Source organism: Pteropus vampyrus, unplaced genomic scaffold, assembly GCF_000151845.1.
Source record: "Pteropus vampyrus isolate Shadow unplaced genomic scaffold, Pvam_2.0 Scaffold240, whole genome shotgun sequence".
NCBI classification, from domain to species: Eukaryota; Metazoa; Chordata; class Mammalia; order Chiroptera; family Pteropodidae; genus Pteropus; species Pteropus vampyrus.
Window position 1 is genome coordinate 29202 of NW_011889021.1, and position 17845 is coordinate 47046.

The following is a 17845-nucleotide window of genomic DNA, read 5'->3' on the forward strand; positions in this document are numbered from 1 at the left end:
CTCAGCATCGTTTTGTTGAGGACTGGGTATATGCCTCGCTCAAGAAAATACAACCTTTCCTCGGACCAGGCTAGGAGGGACCTGTTATTGTTTTCCTTCCTCCTCCCTTCCCCCCACCAGATTTTAAAATGAATATATGCCTTTTGGAAAAAAATAAGAAAAGATAATTAAATTGCTTATATAGCCACCAGCAGTTTGCTATTTATAAATGTCCAGAAGGAAAAAAACTATATTCATATACATCTGTTTATGCTATATATATAGACACATAAATTCACAAAACTAATTTAACTAGGTTTAAAAATGAACATTTATATATAGACTCTTCTTACTCTTAGAGAAATCTGACCATTAGAGCAACTTTGTGCTCTAGCCTAAGGATTTCTCCAGGTCATTAAAAATTCTTTGTAAATATTATTTTTTAATGCGCATGCTATTCTGTCAAGTGGATTCCCACTTAGTAATCATTTACTATCTATTAATAAGCATGCAGGTTGTTTCTACTTTTTCATTAAATTAAAAAAAAAAAACAACAGGAGCATACTTGACATTAAGTCTTTGTGTACCTTTCTGATTGTGCCCTTGGCATAAAATTACTGGGTCCAAGGTTATGAACATAACTTTTTTTACAGCTTTATTGAGGTATAATTTACATAACATAAAATCTACTCATTGGAAGTACATAGTTCAGTGATTTTGAATAAGTTTACATTCTTGTGCAATCATCCCCACAATCCAGTTTTAGAACATTTCTGTCACCCCAAAACATTTCCTCATGTTCATTTGCCTTCAGACTCACTCCCACTCCGTCCCTAGACAATCACTCATCTGCTTTCTGTCTCTATAGACTTCCTTTTCTGGATATTTCATATAAGCAAAATCATATAAAATCATAGGCTTTTTCTGTGTGGCTTCTTTCAACTAGCATATTGTTTTTGTGGTCCAGTAATGTCGTAGCACGAATCGGGTCTTTGTTCATTTTTACTGCTGAGTAGTATCTCATTGTATGGATGTATTACATTTTGTTCATTCATTCACTGGTCCATGGAAATTTGGATTGTTTCCAGTTTTTGCCTATTAGGAATAATACTGCTATAAAAATTTGACTACGAGTGTAAATGAAGACAAGAAATGTCTTCATTTCTCTTGGGCAGATACCTAGGAGTGGGTCATATGGTAAGTTTATATTTAACTTTTTAAGAAACCACCAAACTGTTTTCCAAAGTGGCTGCACAATTTAACATTTGCACCAGCAATGTATAAAGGTTATACTTTTTCACATCCTTACCAACACTTGTCCTTTTGAGTGGAGCCATTCTAATAGGTATGTATTGATGTCTCTTTGTGGTTTGAATTGACCTTTTCCTAATAACTAATGATGCTGAACATCTTTTTATGTGCTTATTAGCCATTTGTATATCTTCTTTGGAGAACTATCTATTCAAATCTTTTGCTTATTTTTTAATTGGATTTTTATCTTCTTATTGAGCTTTTTAGATTCTGAAAACAAATCCTTTATCAGATATCTGATTTGCGAATCCTTTCTACCCAGTCTGGGCTTTATCTTCCTTTTTTTAAAATGATGTTTGCTGACAACCAAAAGTTTTTAACTTTGATAAAGTTCGATTTATTTTCTTTTGAATCACCTTTTTTGGTGACTTGTCTAAGAAAGCTTTGCCTGATATAGGGTCGTAAAGATTTTCTCCTCTGTTTTCCTCTAGAAGTCTTTTTGAACATAATTTGAAAATGATTTTTATTTATTTTTCATTTTGAATACAATCCATGGTAATATAAAAAATTAGAAACTATAAGTAAACAAAAGAAAACAGATCATTCATAATCCCATTACCCAGAGATAAGCCACTATTAATGTTTTGTTACATATGTCTGTATTGGTTATCTATTGCTGCCTAACCAGTTATTCTGAAGACATATAGCTTAAAAGAAGACATGCTTATTACCTCAAAGTTTCTATGGATTAGAAACTTTGAGGTAATAAGCATGGGAGCACTTTTCTGGGCATCTGTCTCATGATCACTCACAAGCCTGTGACTAAGGTGTCAGTAGGGCGGCTGTCTTGACCGGGAGAGGATGCATTTCCAAGCCCACTCCTATGGCTGCTGGTAGGCCTCAAGTCCTTGCTGGCTGTTGGTTGGGAACATCAATTTCTTGTCACATGGGCTTCTCCATATGGCAATTTGCGACATGGCAGCTAGCTTCCCTGAGAGCAAGAGGAGAGAGGATACCCAAACAGAAGCCACCGTCTTTTTGTTACCTTGTCTTAAAAGTAACATTCCATCATTTTGTGCCCTGTTTTATTCATAGAGATGAGGCACTGGATCCAGCCCTCTTTTGAGGGGAGAGGATTACACAAAGGCATGAATACTAGCAGGTGATGGTCATTGGGGACCATTTTGAAGGCTGCCACATGTCCTTATTTGTTTTCTGTTTTTCTGACGTATTAGGTAGTAAATCTTTACCTGTGGAACATACAGATGTAGGGGCCCCTTTCTAGAATCTAGATTCTACTGGGTCAGAATCTCCATGGGTGGGAACTATCTCTCTCTCTGTAAGTCTTTTAAACACTTCATAGGTCATTCTAACGGGAGCCAGGGTTGAGAGTCACTGACAAATATAAGTGGATGTTTCCTTACATGGATTACAACTGTACTTATTGCTTAGAAGTGTGTTTTCCCTTCAAATAGTCTCGAATACAAATATGGCCTCAGGGGCTGCCATTTTGGCCCCTCTATTCCAATGGGAGACGTGTTTGAGCATCACATTGCAGGCAGAGCCCTAGCAACCGGGTTTGGCAATCACCACCTTCACTTCTGGGGGCTTTGGAGGAGCCAAGCAGGTGGTGGAGGCTGCTGGCTCCGTGTTTGGCTCCAGAGCAGCTCTGACATCAATCCATCAGTCAGAGGACACTTTTAGATGCAAGTCTGCTGGTGCGGGGACTTTATGAGAACAGGAATCCCTGGCTGTGAAATTGCTGGCATTTCATGATGTGAGAGAAGATTTACAAGCTCCACGCTGTGCTAGGCTCTAAGTCCAGGCCCAGCAGTTACGCAATCAAGCCTGTGAAACAGGCAGAATGAGAAGAGGTGACAGGTAGGAGACAGGGGGAGCCACCACCCTACTGTGCCTGGGACCCCTGGCCTCAGACATGTACCCCTGAGGGCTTGGTTCAAGGTGTCTTCATCCATATCCACCATCTGGGAAAGAGTCACTCAATAGTCATTAGTGAATGAATTGGCAAGTAATGTTATGTGAGAAGTGGACTCAGAATGGAAGGGATTTCAAAGGCCCCCGCTTGATGCTCCCTTAATACCTTTCTTGATAAGAGGCCATTCTGCTTCTGCTTGATATTCACTTCTATTACCCAATCCAAAGGAGATACCTGGCACTCACTCTCCCATAAACCTATTTAGTTTTTCTTTGTGTAACCCTATCTCCACTGTGGTTTTGTCTTCCCCACTAAAATATAAGCTCCCTGACAGTAGGAACCTTGTCTGTCTGGCACTCAAATCATTGCTGGACCTCAATACATATATGATGACAGAGTAAATGAATGAATGGATGTTCGGATACTTCCCAGGGTGGGGAACTCACCATCGTACAGGCAAGCCCATCCTATATCTGGATGGCTCTTGACTATTGGGTCTTCTTCAGCTTGCTGCCGTCTATGTCCATGAGGCCTTCCTCATTGTCCTCACTTGTAGAGTCTCTCTGAACAAGCTGAACTCCTGTTCCCCATAAGAGCCATCCAGAAATTTGAAAATAGTGGCCACTCACATGCTTTCCAAGATGAATGTCACCATTTCTCTTAGCTGTCTCTCATGTATCAGTGCCATCGTAGTCACTGTCCTCTGAAGGGCTCTTGTGGGTCACTATCCATCAGTAAGTTAGATGAACTCTTTTGAGACCCTTAGCAAGTCTTGGCAGTTTGAAAATTTTGATACCCTCCTCCCCCAACAAACATGTAGACTGCTTCTTCATGTTCATAGTTTTTAGGTGGAAAAAGAGTGAGTGGATTTAACTGAGGATTGATACTTTTAACCAGTCCTCACTCTACTCCTTTCCCTCAAATTTCTAGTGAATAGCACCCAAAAGTAGAGGCTTCTGGATTTTGGGGGCCAAATGGCTCTACTAACTTTGCTCCCCCAACTCTTAGGACCAGGGTGAGAGATATGGAACTGAAAGCAGAGTACATTGTATGGTCCCACTTGACAGAGGAAATGGGGACCATCCCTCTGTCCTTCAAGAATAGTACTCACCTGAGGGAGGAGGGATGGGGAAGTAGGGGTTTCATACCCCTAGGGATTGCTACCAGAGTCTGAGATGAAGAGGATATAACATTTGAAAATAGATATACAATATTCTTATTATTCTCATAATTTAATCTACGCATCCAAGTTCAACATGGTTTCCTTGCCTGGTGGGGAGAGAAGACGAGGCATACGGGTATCATTGGGGAGTGAGTTTATAATGGCCGGGAAACTGGCTGGGACTCTGCATTCACTCAGCTCCCCTAAGCTTGGGGCGGCTTCACCACACTGATGTCCAGATGTCAATACTGATGAACCCTCCTCCAGCTGGCAACAGTGACCCTTTTGGTCCTAGGTATAGGACTCCAGGTGCACAACAGGGACGATTACCGCTCTGCCTCCTTGGAAGGATCCTCTGAGGGGCCTAGGAGGGAACCACATGGAGGAGCTTGATAAACCAGCAGTGCCCAGGCGGGAAAGGGCTGGTGGCTGCCTGAAGGTATCTGGCCCACATCCGCCACTGCTCTGGCCTGGGCCCCAGGTAGCCCGCAATCCCTGAGGCCTGCACAGGCGGGCGTTTGGGTGGAGTACAGAAGATATCTGGATACTATTTTGCAGGTGACAAGGAGGGAGGGAGGAGCAAGGATCACTCAGATCCACTGCTTGATAATAATTTCATTCATTCATTCATCCATTCATTCACTCCGTTAACACGTGTTCTGGGTCCACTACGGCTAGGCCTCATGCTGGTTCCTTTCCTCATTCTTCCCTCTTCTGGCGGCCCCATCTCCTTCTCTAAGGAATTTTTGGAAATTTCTAAATTTAGCATTCAACAATAAAAATAAATTCCTAGGACAAAGCGATTGCGTATCTATACTGTTTGAGTTTCAAAAAAAAAAAATTTAAATACCAAAATTAGAATTTTGTAGAAAATTCCACATTCCTATCAATCTCTAGTTTAATAAAATGCCCCCAATTCATTTTTTATCAAAATCTATGCACTTCAGTATCACTTTGAAAATCATCATGGTTTGACATATTTTACAGGGGAGAGTTGAAGAGAAAAGGGTTTGAGTGACACTTTTATTGAAGAAAATAACAGAATGTGTTTCTTCATCTGTAGAACTCTGGTTGAGCTGCTGGGGTTCAGGTAACTGTTAAGGTCACTTAGGAAAGGTGACACACAATCATACACTGTGACAAAACAAATACACCAACAAACAAAAACTTGAAAAGCTGGTTGTTTGGGGGCTCTGCCCCAAGGGAGAGAAGCCCCATTCTGTGTAGGTGGCCAGGTGAGTATGTGAGGTATTTATTCTGGCAGGTGAACCAGTAGATTTGGGGAGTGGATGAGAATGCTTTCTACCACCAATAAATCTCCTGACATCCAGAACTCTGAGCACGGCCATCCACCCACTGCTCACCTGGTCCACAAATGGCAGGGCCCACACAGAGGTAGTGTCAAAATTTTATTTGGGAAATGTTCATGACCACTATGACTATTAAAACCTTGGCCCACCAGTTTATCGGCTCTCATCAGTTTCTGAATCCTGGTTTAGATGCAAACCTGTGTGCCTCAGTCTCCCCACTTCATGTGAGGAGTTACACAGTGATTAACCCTGGCAGGTGCATAGCAGCCACTTAGGTCAACAGTGAGCTGTTCAGAGTGTTCTGAGGGCCCTCACGCTGTTCCAGGAAGGTCTGTGTCACTGGGCCTGTGAAATCTGAGGCCCAAAAGGCGATGGAGATGGGCGCACATTGTGCCCGTTGCCCTGGTGCTGGGGGCGAGTGTCACCAGTGTGCGCAGTGTCCCTTGGCTTTGCAGCACCATTTCGCTCGTAGCTGGCCAAAGTCAGCAGTTTCACCCCCTGGTAACATTTATAGCTTTATTGTGGCACTAGGGGCCACAGTACGTCCCTCCTCTAGTCTATTTCAGTTGGAGCCTGGTCAAGGGGAAAAAGATCAGCAGTTATGGTGTGAGCAGCCTGAAGGGTGCAGCTGGAGCCTGCTCGGCAGGTGTCTGAGCGCATGGATTTTGGCTCTGGCAGTGCTGTGCTAAAATGCCAGCTCTGCCACAAATAGTAATGGCTGGGGCAGACTTTCCAGTATTGCTAAGACTCAGTGCCCCTATTTGTAAATTGGAGATAAGAAGAACCTACCACACAAGGTTCATATTGTTCAGCTGAACTATATGTAAAGGGCAGATCATAGGGCTCGGTCTATAGCATTGTCCTTCTTCCTCTAGTGGATCCTTCTCGGTGTGAGCTGCCCAGGCCAGTCTGGGAGAAGAAGCTGCCTTCTCCCGCAGTCTCTGACTCCACAGTGGGGCTGCTTCTCAGACTTGCCCGCTTCTACCTCTTTTAGCGCCAGAGGGAACAGAGGCTCCTCAGAACTTGCCTTATACCCAGTTCTGACGAAGCTACAGACCCAATCTCCTATGATATATCACAGGTGAGATACTGATCACTGCCTAAAAGTAACTGCTCTGGGGTTCCAGGTCCTCCCTAGCTTCTCTTTTCAGTGTGTGTGTATACCACTTCTGGGGGTCCCAGGCTCTGTGTACTGATAAACGATTGCAGAAACCTTTAGCTCTTACCCTAGCCAGGCACGTGGTCGTCTAGACATGGGACCCTTCAGTCATTTGTCCTGAATCACCATTTCGGAAAATAGATCATATGTTTCCAAGATCACAGGAGCTTTCTGACAGCCTCTTGCCCTGGCCCCCACCATGCGTGAGAACTGCTTCCCACTCCCCCACATGCACACATTCCCTTGCTTCTCTGCCCAGGAAACTTCCAACTGCAGTTGCCTGACCACTGAGCTCCTATCTTGTTGTTTGCCTGGTTTTGGTTTCACTTGTCCTGTAGGTTTTTGGGTAAATTGTCTTTGATCCTTTTGAAAGTAAATAACATGTAAATAAATCTGTGTAGAAGCTCTTTAAAACATTAACTTGTGTTGCCCAGTTAACTAGTTCCTGTTAAGAGTCAAGCTTTTCTGGGGGTCTCTGTTTATTGAAACATTTCTGGAGATTATAGTAGGTTAAAGTATACTTGTTACCATTTGCAGTTACTTATTTGTGTTAATCAGGATTCCTCAATATTGTGCTAACAGTCAATATAAAATATAGAAAGATGTAAGAAGAGAACTGCCTGTGGTTAAATAGCATAATCCCTGATTTGGGTTTTATTTTATGTGTTTATGAAGTAACCTTTTTATTCACATAGAGCCTATGCCACAGATGAGGTTATTATTATAAGTAAATATTATATTTACTTATAAAATTGAACACCATATAAAACTTATGCAATACATTTTTACAAATTCTTTTAAAGTACATTTCTATAGTTGTATATTGTCAGTGTAGGCTAACCATTGTAGCAAACAACCTTCACATTTCAATGTCTTAATTTATGTCAAAATACAATGTAAGTCACCAGAGAGATTGTTCTGCTGTCATTCAAGGGCTTGACTTATTCTCCCCTGAGGCTCCACCTTCTTCTGGGTCCTCATAGTGCTTTATGGATGGGGAAAGTGAGGAACCTGTAGGAGGGGGTCTTGTAGTCCAGGGTTCCCCAATCCCTGAGCCACAAACCCCGTCCATGGCCTGTCAGGAACTGGGCTGCACAGCAGGAAGCGAGCACTGGGTGAGTGACTGAAACTTCATCTGTATTTGCAGTTACTCCCCAGTGCTGACATCACCGCCTAAGCTCTCCCTCAGATCATCAGGCATTAGATTCTCATAGGAGCACTGGTCCCTGCTGCCAAAAAGGTTGGGGACCACTGTTAGTCAGAACTGTTAGCAGGTTTGTATGGGCTAGGCAGGCCTGCAAGTGTTGCCCATCACTTCTGTTTATACTCCATTGGCCAGAACTCAATTGCAGGGTCATCACACCTGAATGTAAGGAAAGGAAGTGTGTGTTCAGTAAGAGAATATGGATATTGGCGAGGAGCAGAAGTTTCTGCTATAGATATATAACCTTATTCATGTGTGAGTTTCCTCAAAGAGCTTGTAGTAGGCAGAATGATGGCCTCTCAAAGATGTCCACATCCTAATCCCCAGAACCTGCGAATGTGTCATCTTACATGCAAAAGGGACTTTGCAGATGTGATTAAGAATCTTGAGATGGAGAAATTTTCTTGGATAATCTGGGTGGGCCCAATATAATCAAAAGGGTCCTTATAGGTGGAAGAGGACGGCAGAAGAGTCAGAGAGAATGGTTTGATGATGCTACATGGTGGCTTTGAAGATGGAGGAAGGAGCTATGAGACGAGGAATGCAGGCAGCCTCTGGAAGCTAGAAAGGCAAGGATCTCTTAGATCCTCCAGAAGGAACGAAGCTCTGCAGACACCTAGATTTTATCCTAGTGAAACCTATTTGGGGCTTCTAATCCCTAAGACTGTAAGATAATAAATTTGTGTTGTTTTAAGCCACTAAGTTTAGGGCGATTTGTTACAAAACTATGGGAAAATAATACAGAGCTCATTCTCCTTTGTATCTCCACCATCCATGTGCCTGACCCATAGCAGTTTCACATAGTAGGTGCATTTTCACATGAAGTTCAATGGGGAGCAAAGCAAACCTGTGAAGCAGAAACTAAAATCATCAAGGAAGGTGGGGGCTGTGTCCTAAATATGGAGAGAGTGTTGTCGTGGAGCCAAAGTAAGGGAAGGGACAGAACTTTCAAAAAGAAAGAGCTTTGGGTAATGGTGGCCTGGAAGCAAGCAGCAGAGAAAGAAGCATGCCTGTTCCTTTCCTAGTCACTCTTTGAATCTGGCATGTGGGGATTGAAATATTTTCTCATGCAGACATGATGCTGTCGGGGGAGCCCAGCCTCTAGCTGAGGAGCATGGGAGTGAGAGGCTCGCCAAGGCGAAGAGTGGGAGGAGTAGTGGTTAAAAGCTGGGGCTCGAGTCAGATTGCAAAGGCTCAGAGTCTGACCTCGTTCTCTTTCCTGTTGTATAGCTGTGTAATCTTAGGTGTTGTGTTATTACTGCTGCAAAACAAACCACCCCAAAACTTTGTGATATAAACCAACCATTGTATTATGCTCATGCATTCTGTTCGTTTGACAGAACAAAAGTGGGGACAAATTATTTCTGATCTGTGATTTCTGGGCCTTGAAAAGAGGGTGGGATTTAAGGGCTGGGATGACTTAATAGCTCGTGACTAGAATCATCTTGAGTTTAATGTGGGCTGGCTGTCAGCTGGGCTCTCACCTGGAGTTCTCACCTAGAATGTCCACATGTAGCATGGAGGCCTTATGTGGAAGCTCAAGGCTTCAAAGGCAAGTGCCCCAACTCATAAAGTAGAGTGGCTTCTTTTATGACTTAACCTCAGAATTCATGCAGTATCCTTTCTAATGCATTCTCTTAGTTTACAGTCAAATCATAAGCCCATCTAGATCCAAGAGGGAAATTAGATTCTGCCTCTTGATTCAAGGGAGTGGCAAGGTTCTAACAGATATACCAGACAACAGATATTATTGCAGCTGTCTCTGAAAAATGCAATCTGCAACATTTGGCACTTTTGTTATGTTCTCTGAGATTTGTTTTTCTCGGCAGGAAGATAGTGGTAATAACTGTAACATTCTCATCTAGGTTAATGCAGCTGAAAAATCCATTGGCACAGTGCCTGGCATGTGATAACATTATGCGCGCTTAAGAGAGCAGAGGCCAGAGCTGTTCTTTTTCATGATTGTATCCACAGTGCCTTGCATAGTGCGTGGCATGTGAATGAGCCTGAGAGGGTTGTGCCAGAATGGGGATTGCCTATCAGTGTGTCCGATAGCTATTGCTGTGTAACAAATCATCCCCAAATTTAGGATCTTAAAACAACAGCCATTTTATTTGCTTGTGGTTCTATGGGTCAGCAATTCAGGCTGGGCTCAGCTCATTGGCTCTTCTGCTGGTCTCACCTGGGATTATTCATGTGGCTTCAGTTATGGGCAATTGACTAAGATTGGATGATCCAAGATAGCTTTATTTACACACGTGGTAGTTAGTGCTGACTGTCAACTGGAGTGCCTCTCTTCTCCATGCAGCCTTTGCAGCAGGCTAGCTCAGGCCCATTTGTATCACGGTCTCAGGGTTCCAACTACAGCCAAAAGAGCAAGCCTAATTCCTGAAGCTTCTGGAGCTGTGGAGTCAGAATGCTAGGGATTGCTAATTCCTGTTGGCCAGGACAGGTACAAGGCCAAGCCTAGATTCAAGGGATAGAGAAATAAGCTCCACCTTTGATGGGAAGAGTGGCAAAGTCACACTACAAAGTATACAGGGAGGAATTATTACAGCTGTCTTTGCAAACCATCGACCACAGTCGATACTGAGATGCAGAATAGAGGTTGGGAGGGAACCGGAGGCCCAATTAGCATGAGAGAGGTAGCAGGGAGAACTGCTGAGCACAAATGACAGTCAATCCACACAAAGAAGGACCCTGATGTCGGCAAGGAGACCTTTCTTCACCTTCTGCCTTACCCCACATGGAAACATTTCATCTCACATGACAGAACATGCAGGGCCTGGGCACGCTCCAGCTTGGCCGAAACAGCAACTCAGGGTCATCTGTCTCAGGCCCTTTCCCTTCACTCTCTGCCCTCCTCGGTGAGGGCTTTGCCCTTTAGGCTCATAGCATGATGACTGCAGCAACCCCCAGGGTCACATCAAAGCATTTGTAGAGGGAAAAGTAGAAACCTTTCTCAGAATCCAGCCTAGCAGTCTTTCCCCTATAGCTTCTTTGCCAGGACTGGGATAAGAGAGTGAGATCACCACGGTCAGTTATATTAGTTTCCTGGGACTGCCAAAACGGAATACCACTTAGTAGGTAGCTTAAAGCCACAGACATTAGTTTTCTCACAATTATAAAGGCTGGAAGTTCAAAATCAAGGTGTTGACAGGGCTATGCTTCCTTTGAAACCCATAGGGGAATCCTTCTTTGTCTCTTCCTAGCTTCTGGTGGTTCGCTCCAAATCCTTGCCATTCCTTGGCCTGAGGATGGATCTCTCTGCAATCCTCCATCTTCACATGGCCTTGTCTCTGTGTCTTCATGTCAGCTTCCCTCGGTGCATGTCTGTCTGTCCAAATTTCCCTTTTTTGTAAGAACACCACTTAAATTGGATTAGGCCTACCTTAATAACCTCATTTTAGCTTGATAATCTCTTTAAAGACCCTATTTCCAAATAAGATCACATTCTGAGGTGGTAGGGTTTAGGGTGTCAACATATCTTTTAGGAAACTACATCTATAACATCGATTTAGAAGACTAATCATCTGAAGAAGAATTGTGGTTGGGAGTGAACCACAATGACTCCTACAGCCCTCGAATGAATAAATGAGAGAATGAATGACCGTGGTACATACGGCTTCACAAGAAGTTAAGTGATAGCTTCTTGGTGAGACCTGGAGTATAATCTGAGCCCTAGAACTCATTGAAGATATGTGGGCACTTGTGCCTTCTGCTCATGACAGATTGTTGATCATAGTTATGATTTATCTCTGGCTGTGTCTTTAGTCAGGAACTCGACCCCTCAAGGAGAGCGAATGCTGTTCCTCTGGGAAATTTTGACGAATTATATCATGACATGGTTTCCAGGAATGCATTGTGGTGAAAAAGTCCAACCTTCTTTTACAGACACTCTACAAGTACCCATGAACACCTCCCCTCATACACACAAACCATCGTCACTAGGACAACTGCAGGACAGCAGCTGACCAGCAATGCCACCTCTCTGTGGGTAGGAGGCGGAGGGCACTCCTGGAGACCCTGTTCACAAAGCTTCCTGAAGTTGCCTTGTTGTTTTAGAATATGTTAGGTCTCCCTTATCCTCAAACATATCACACACTTCTTAGAAGCCAGACTTGAAATTTGCGTCCACCATCGAAAGTCCTGTGTAACACATAATGCCAGATTAGGGGCTGCCAGCATTGTTGAGTGGGCACTAAATTGCCTTCCTTGTTTTTTAGAGGGAGGTGGGGGACTGAGCAGAGTTGGGGGACTAGGTGATGTTAAGCCTTCAGAGTACCCCTGAGAGCATCCAGAGTGAAAAATAAAAATCTCCCCCTCATAGTCTATTAATTAGAAATTCATGCCAGTAGATCCTTTTAAAATATATACTTATCTCCACAGAAAGCTAGCAGTAGCAGTCAGCCATTTTTTATTGTAATTTTCCCCTCCTTTAAGAAGAGCTGTTTTTTTTTTTTGTTGTTTTTGTTTTGACTAGTGGAAAGGGGAAATCAGTGAAGATAGAAATTGATTTTCAGCCTGAACACTTGGAGGAGTTCAGACTTCTATGAAAGTAGGTTTTTGGAAGCTGCTAAGTGGCAGAGAAAAGGGGTCCAGGAATGGAAGGAGAAGGATGCCAGAAGCCATTATAATTCTGCCCAGAGCAGGGATGTAGGAGGCCATCTGTCCTTCTGTTTATGGTTGGTTGCCATTCCTTCTGGAAAAGAGTGATTTCTTTTTCTTCCGTAGTACCATCTGCCCTTGGCCTTGAGTCTTCTCCTAGGTAATGATGTCACCATCTGCCCAGGAACCCAGGCTACCTAGACACCTTTCTTGTCCTTAATCCCTATCGAAAGGTCATGACTATTCTACTTCCTCAATATTGCTTGAATCTTTCTCTTCCTCTATCTCTGTGACCCATGTCAGTTCAGACCTGTATTCCCTTCCTGTCCCCATCCCTCTGCCTTTAATTGAGCCTCCATTCTGCCCAAGATGATCTTGTTGATATGTTCATCTGATCACACTACCCTTGTTCAGGACATCTTCCATTTGCCCCTGCAAATCTACTCTATCCTGCTCTTGGACTTGGGGTGGGGGTGGGGGGTGGGTTCTGGTGTGAATGGACCATAACAATGGCCTCCCTTGGTTTTAGCCAATGGGGAGTACTGGCAGGAGGTCAAAAGAGGATGAGAATGAAGTTGGGATCTCCACACACTGGCTCCCTCACTGTGGTGTCACCCCAACCAAAGTTACAGCTCCTTGCAAGATGATCTTTGAATGACACACAGCAATTGCTCCTTCCCTTCACCCTCTTCTGCTTAACAGCCCTGGTGTTGCTTGCTCCAGGTATAACATTATACCTTGTAGTTTTGCTACACACTGCCCAAACCTTAGTAAATAGCCCCTACATTTAACACATCTCCAATTATCCTCAACTGAGTGTGCCATTTCTTTCTGCTGGATCCCTCAGTGATTCAGTTCTCCCACTCAAAGCCCTCAGAGGTTCCCATAGCCTTTAAAGTAAAGTCCAAATTGATGATCTTGGGATTTAAGGTCCTTCATTATTTAGCCCCATTTATGTTTTTAGCCTGGTTCTTGCCACTGGCCTTCATTTACTCTAGAATCTAATGATAAGGAGCCATTTACCCTTAGACATTTGCACCTCTGAGGCCACTGTTCCTTATGTCTGAGTTGCCTCTCTATCTTTCTCAGCCTCAGGAAAATTTGGCCACCTTTTAAGGTTAATACAAAGGCACTGAAGGTCTAGAACAGTGTCTAGTATATGTTAAACTCTCAGTAATTATATAATGAATGAATAATGAAAAGTTTTAAGAACCTTGCACTTTTCTTCCAGGTCTTATATTATGCAAAGGCATGTTTGTGGACACACATGACTTGATGCTTAAGGAAAAAGATTTCCTGCTAATGTAAACCCCAGGCATTATTCAGTCTTCTTCCCTAAGTTTTGGGGACAGGTGGCATGGGGAAAGGAGGAGGATTTTAAGCACAAATTAGCACAGGGTTGTATAACCCTGATAAAAGCTTGGGAAGAATGAGGGCATCTTCCCCAGCAAACTGTCTCTTGATCCCTGGATAAATCACCATAAAAAATCACCATAAAAAAAAATACAGAGATGTTCTAGAAGGCTAGACATGTAATCAGCAGGAAAATCTTCCCTTTCAGGGTATTCTCATTCAGTAAATAGTACCCTGCTGTGAGCTTCCTAGGGGATGCTTAGGTGAATGATGAGGGTGGGGCTGGGTGGTGGAGGATCAGTGTAGCTGGCCCACTGAAGAGGCTACCTAGAACCAGGTAGCTGAGTCCATCTTACCTGTAGCCAGGGCAGCAAGGCCTGCTAGGAATGCTTTGGGTCTCCCTTTAGTTAGGTGGGACAGCTAATAGCAATTCTCCAATCCTTTTTTTCATCAGTGGGATTTTGGGCCAACTGGTTCTTACTTTTTTCTGTATTAAAAAATGAATAAATGTTATTAAAAATCAGTGTAGCTACTGTACCTCTAAAATTTCCAAGACAGCCTCGAGTTCAAATATTATATCTCTTTGATCTCGCATACCATAGAAATATCCCAGAAATCCTGACAGTGTGTTAGAATCTAAATTTTCTTACCTACCTGGAAGTAGTGTCATATCTCAAATCAGACCTCAGTTCTCAGTTTCTAGGAAAGAAAATATATTCAAAATTTCCATGTCTAGTAAGAGCATTCATCTTTTTCCTTTCTTCTCTGAGAGTACCATCCCAGATGCTCAGAATAGTAATACATTAATTTTCTTCAGGAATCTGAGGATGCAAGCATGCCTTTACAGTGTTGTATGAGTCTGTCAATCCCCAAGCTAAGAAAGTGGCTTACTAGACACTAAGAACACTCTGGGGCACCCATTGTATCCAGACACAGGGGATCACTCCCTGAGTTGTCGTCAGTGATAGATCCTGCTAAGGTCTGGCTTCAACCAGGGCCACTGGTTTCCATTCCTGTTCCAGAATCTTACCTTTATTTGGCCCTTCATCTTATCACTTGTTAACAACTACTGACTCCTAAAGCAAAGGCAAGATATTTTATTGATGACATTGTTAGAAGTTCTGGATCAAGCTTCTCCTGAAGGCAGGCCTATCGTTATATTTTGCTACAAGCCAATAAGTCCCCCTTTTTGTTTAAGACTAGTCAAGGTAGGTTTGTGTTGCAATATATAGATTCATAAGTGATAGGCCATGCTGAAGGCAGTCCTAGGTCTGTCCCAAGCCTCTGGGCCTAGTGAGGATCCTTATATTTCCCCCTTCCTACTTATTCAAAGATTCCATGAGGAACCATCATGCCTCAGGTCCAAGACATGAGAGTTCCATCCTGCCACCAGCCCTGCTCAGGCCCCTGCCCTGTATAATCTTCTCTGGCTTCTTGTCTGATGGCTGTGAACTAACCTTCAGATGACAACCGCCCACTGTGTCATTGACTAGATTTGTCTGGGAACCATACTGAAATGAGCCTGAAGTTGAGAAGTAATGGGCTCACTTGGGGAGTGGTAACAGCAGAGGTTGGGAGTGAGGCAGGGGCTGTCAGGCTCCATAAGTGAGACAGGGAAAGAAACAAAGGCACACATGGATTGGTTTCTCAACAGAAGTTCTTCCTCCTGAGCTATTTCTGTGGGGCCAGCAATTCTGAACCTTTCTTCAGCATAGCTGCTACAATTGTGCAACAGGGAGAGAGAGAGCAAGAGACAGCGCAACTACTTGGAAAATCATTTGTCGTTATCTAGTAAAGGTAAAGACGTGTATCCTATGACCCAGCAATTTCACTTCCAGGCATAAACCCTGGAGAAAAACATGCATATTTACACCACGATATACATACCAAGAATGCTCATTGCAGTATTGCTTATAAGAGTCAAAACCTGGAAACAACTCAAATGTTTAACCACAGAAATAAGGATAAATAAACGTGACATAGCCATGTGGCAGAATACTATACAGCCATGAAAAAAGAATATATGACAGATATACACTACAACATGACTAAATCTCATAAACATAACTGAGCAAAAGAAGACAGGCACATAAAACCCCCAGACACAATTCTATTCATGTAAAGCTCAAAACAGGCAAAATAAAACTATTTTTTTTAGGGATGTAAACTTAGATGGCAAAACTAAAAGAAAAGAAAGTAGATGCTGTAAAAGTCTAAGGGAGAGGGAGAGTATGATCAGGTAGGGACATGCAGGGGTCTTCAGTGTGCTGACAATATTTTATTTCTTGACGCGAATGGTGAGTATATGGACATTTCCTTTATAGTTATTTATTAGAATATGTAAATACATGTTCTATGTACTTTTCTGTATGTATGTTAATGTTCATCATTTAAAAAGTAGAAGAGGAAGAGGACCTCATTTTAAGAGGAACTTGAATGAGGGTCTCACCTTCTCATGCTTTCTGCTTCAGAATCCACCATATGGTCCCAGGAGAGAGACACTTCTACTTGGTCCTCGTGTTCCTGTCCTACTCCTGGATCACCCATCTCCCCTGGGAATAAGTCCCAAGGCCTCCAGAACTGGCAGAAGCAACCTTATCCTTGACTAAGCCTGACTCAGCCATCCCCGATTGCTTCTTCTGGGCTCTTGCATTCCCAAGGATATAATTGAGCATGCTCTGTGGGGAGACAGTCTGTAATGAATTTCCTAGAATGGAAACAAATGAAAATCAAAATAGTAGTGCCAGATTGTCGGTGAGCATCACAGCTCAGGATTTGCTCTGATACGCCTGAGCCCGGGCTGGTGCCTAGCATGTACGTCTCACGTCTAATTTCCTCCTCCTCCGATTCCTCTTCCTCTTCCTCTGCTCATGACACTAGTGTGCATGCCAGCTCTCTGAGTTAGACAGGAAGGTCATGTTTTGCTTAGGCACTTTCTCACCAAGACCATTTTTGAGCGTTTGGAGTGTTTGTCTCTGCAGAACTTGGCTAGCAGCCTGGCATAAAGCAGGGCTCAGTGACTGGCTGGTATTTGCATTCTGATGCTGAGACTGAGAAGACCACACTGTTCCTGAGAAGAGCCTAGAGTGATTTGTCTCCAAAGTCCGTAGAAGCTTTGTTCAAGGTGTTCAAGGTACTCGAGTCCCTGTGTTTGGGGCTTGAGGAGTAAAAAACCTTAGTCTCTGGGATGCTGGCCACCTGATGACTTGCTATGCAAATAAGAGCTCAGACTTCCCTCTACATCTCTCTCCTTTGTCCCCAGCAAGGCAGAGTCAGAAAACCTGCACTCAGCTCCTTCACTAGGGATTCGTAGAGATTGATCCAAGCCGTCAAGGTGGCCAGGGGCTGCCAAGAGACATTGGTGCCTGCTGAAGATTTCCAGCAATGGATCCCTTGATACATTGTACCCAGTCCAGGGTGTGCACTCCAGGCAAGGGAACTACATGAACAAAGGCACAGAAAGGTGAGAGGCATGGAGACCTTGGTTGCTGCCCCCTGTGTCCGCTCACCTGCCTAAAGTCTCTTTTTCCTTCCCTTGGCCTCAGAGGTCACTGTTCCCTGGGCTGATGGATAGAAAATCTCAGCTCAGATTAAGGACCTTCCCTTCAGATGAAGCTTGTAAGTTCCTGGAATCAAACACTCTTGGTGAAACCAGAGCTTGGAGAGGGCTCAGAGCAGCCTAGGCAGCCTACAGAAAAAAGGAAGGGATGTAGGGACAGGCAGAAAGAAGTCAGACGGAGCATCTATCATTGACTGCAAATAGAAGCCTCAGTTTGTGGTGCAATAAAATCACCGTATATGGCTTGGAAGGAAATTCTTTGCAAGAAGCTGCATGCAAATAGGTCATCAAGTAATGGCAAAAATATGCAGTCAAATGGAGGTG

General features: G+C 43.5%; 1 long non-coding RNA gene across 5 annotated transcripts; it reads right to left on the minus strand.

Moving 5' to 3' along the window:
* Positions 1-7443: 7443 nt before the first annotated feature.
* LOC105301470 lies at positions 7444-17744 on the minus strand. 5 transcript variants are annotated; one of them, XR_002776032.1, is made up of 4 exons: positions 17472-17744; positions 16412-16669; positions 14319-14449; positions 7444-8160 (listed from the first exon to the last, which is right to left on the minus strand). It is a non-coding gene; the product is annotated as an uncharacterized LOC105301470 (long non-coding RNA). The 5 variants fall into 5 exon arrangements; XR_002776031.1 differs by having other exon boundaries at positions 7444-8562; positions 17472-17742; XR_002776030.1 differs by lacking the exon at positions 7444-8160 and adding an exon at positions 14613-14661 and having other exon boundaries at positions 10228-14449; positions 17472-17743.
* Positions 17745-17845: the final 101 nt, after the last annotated feature.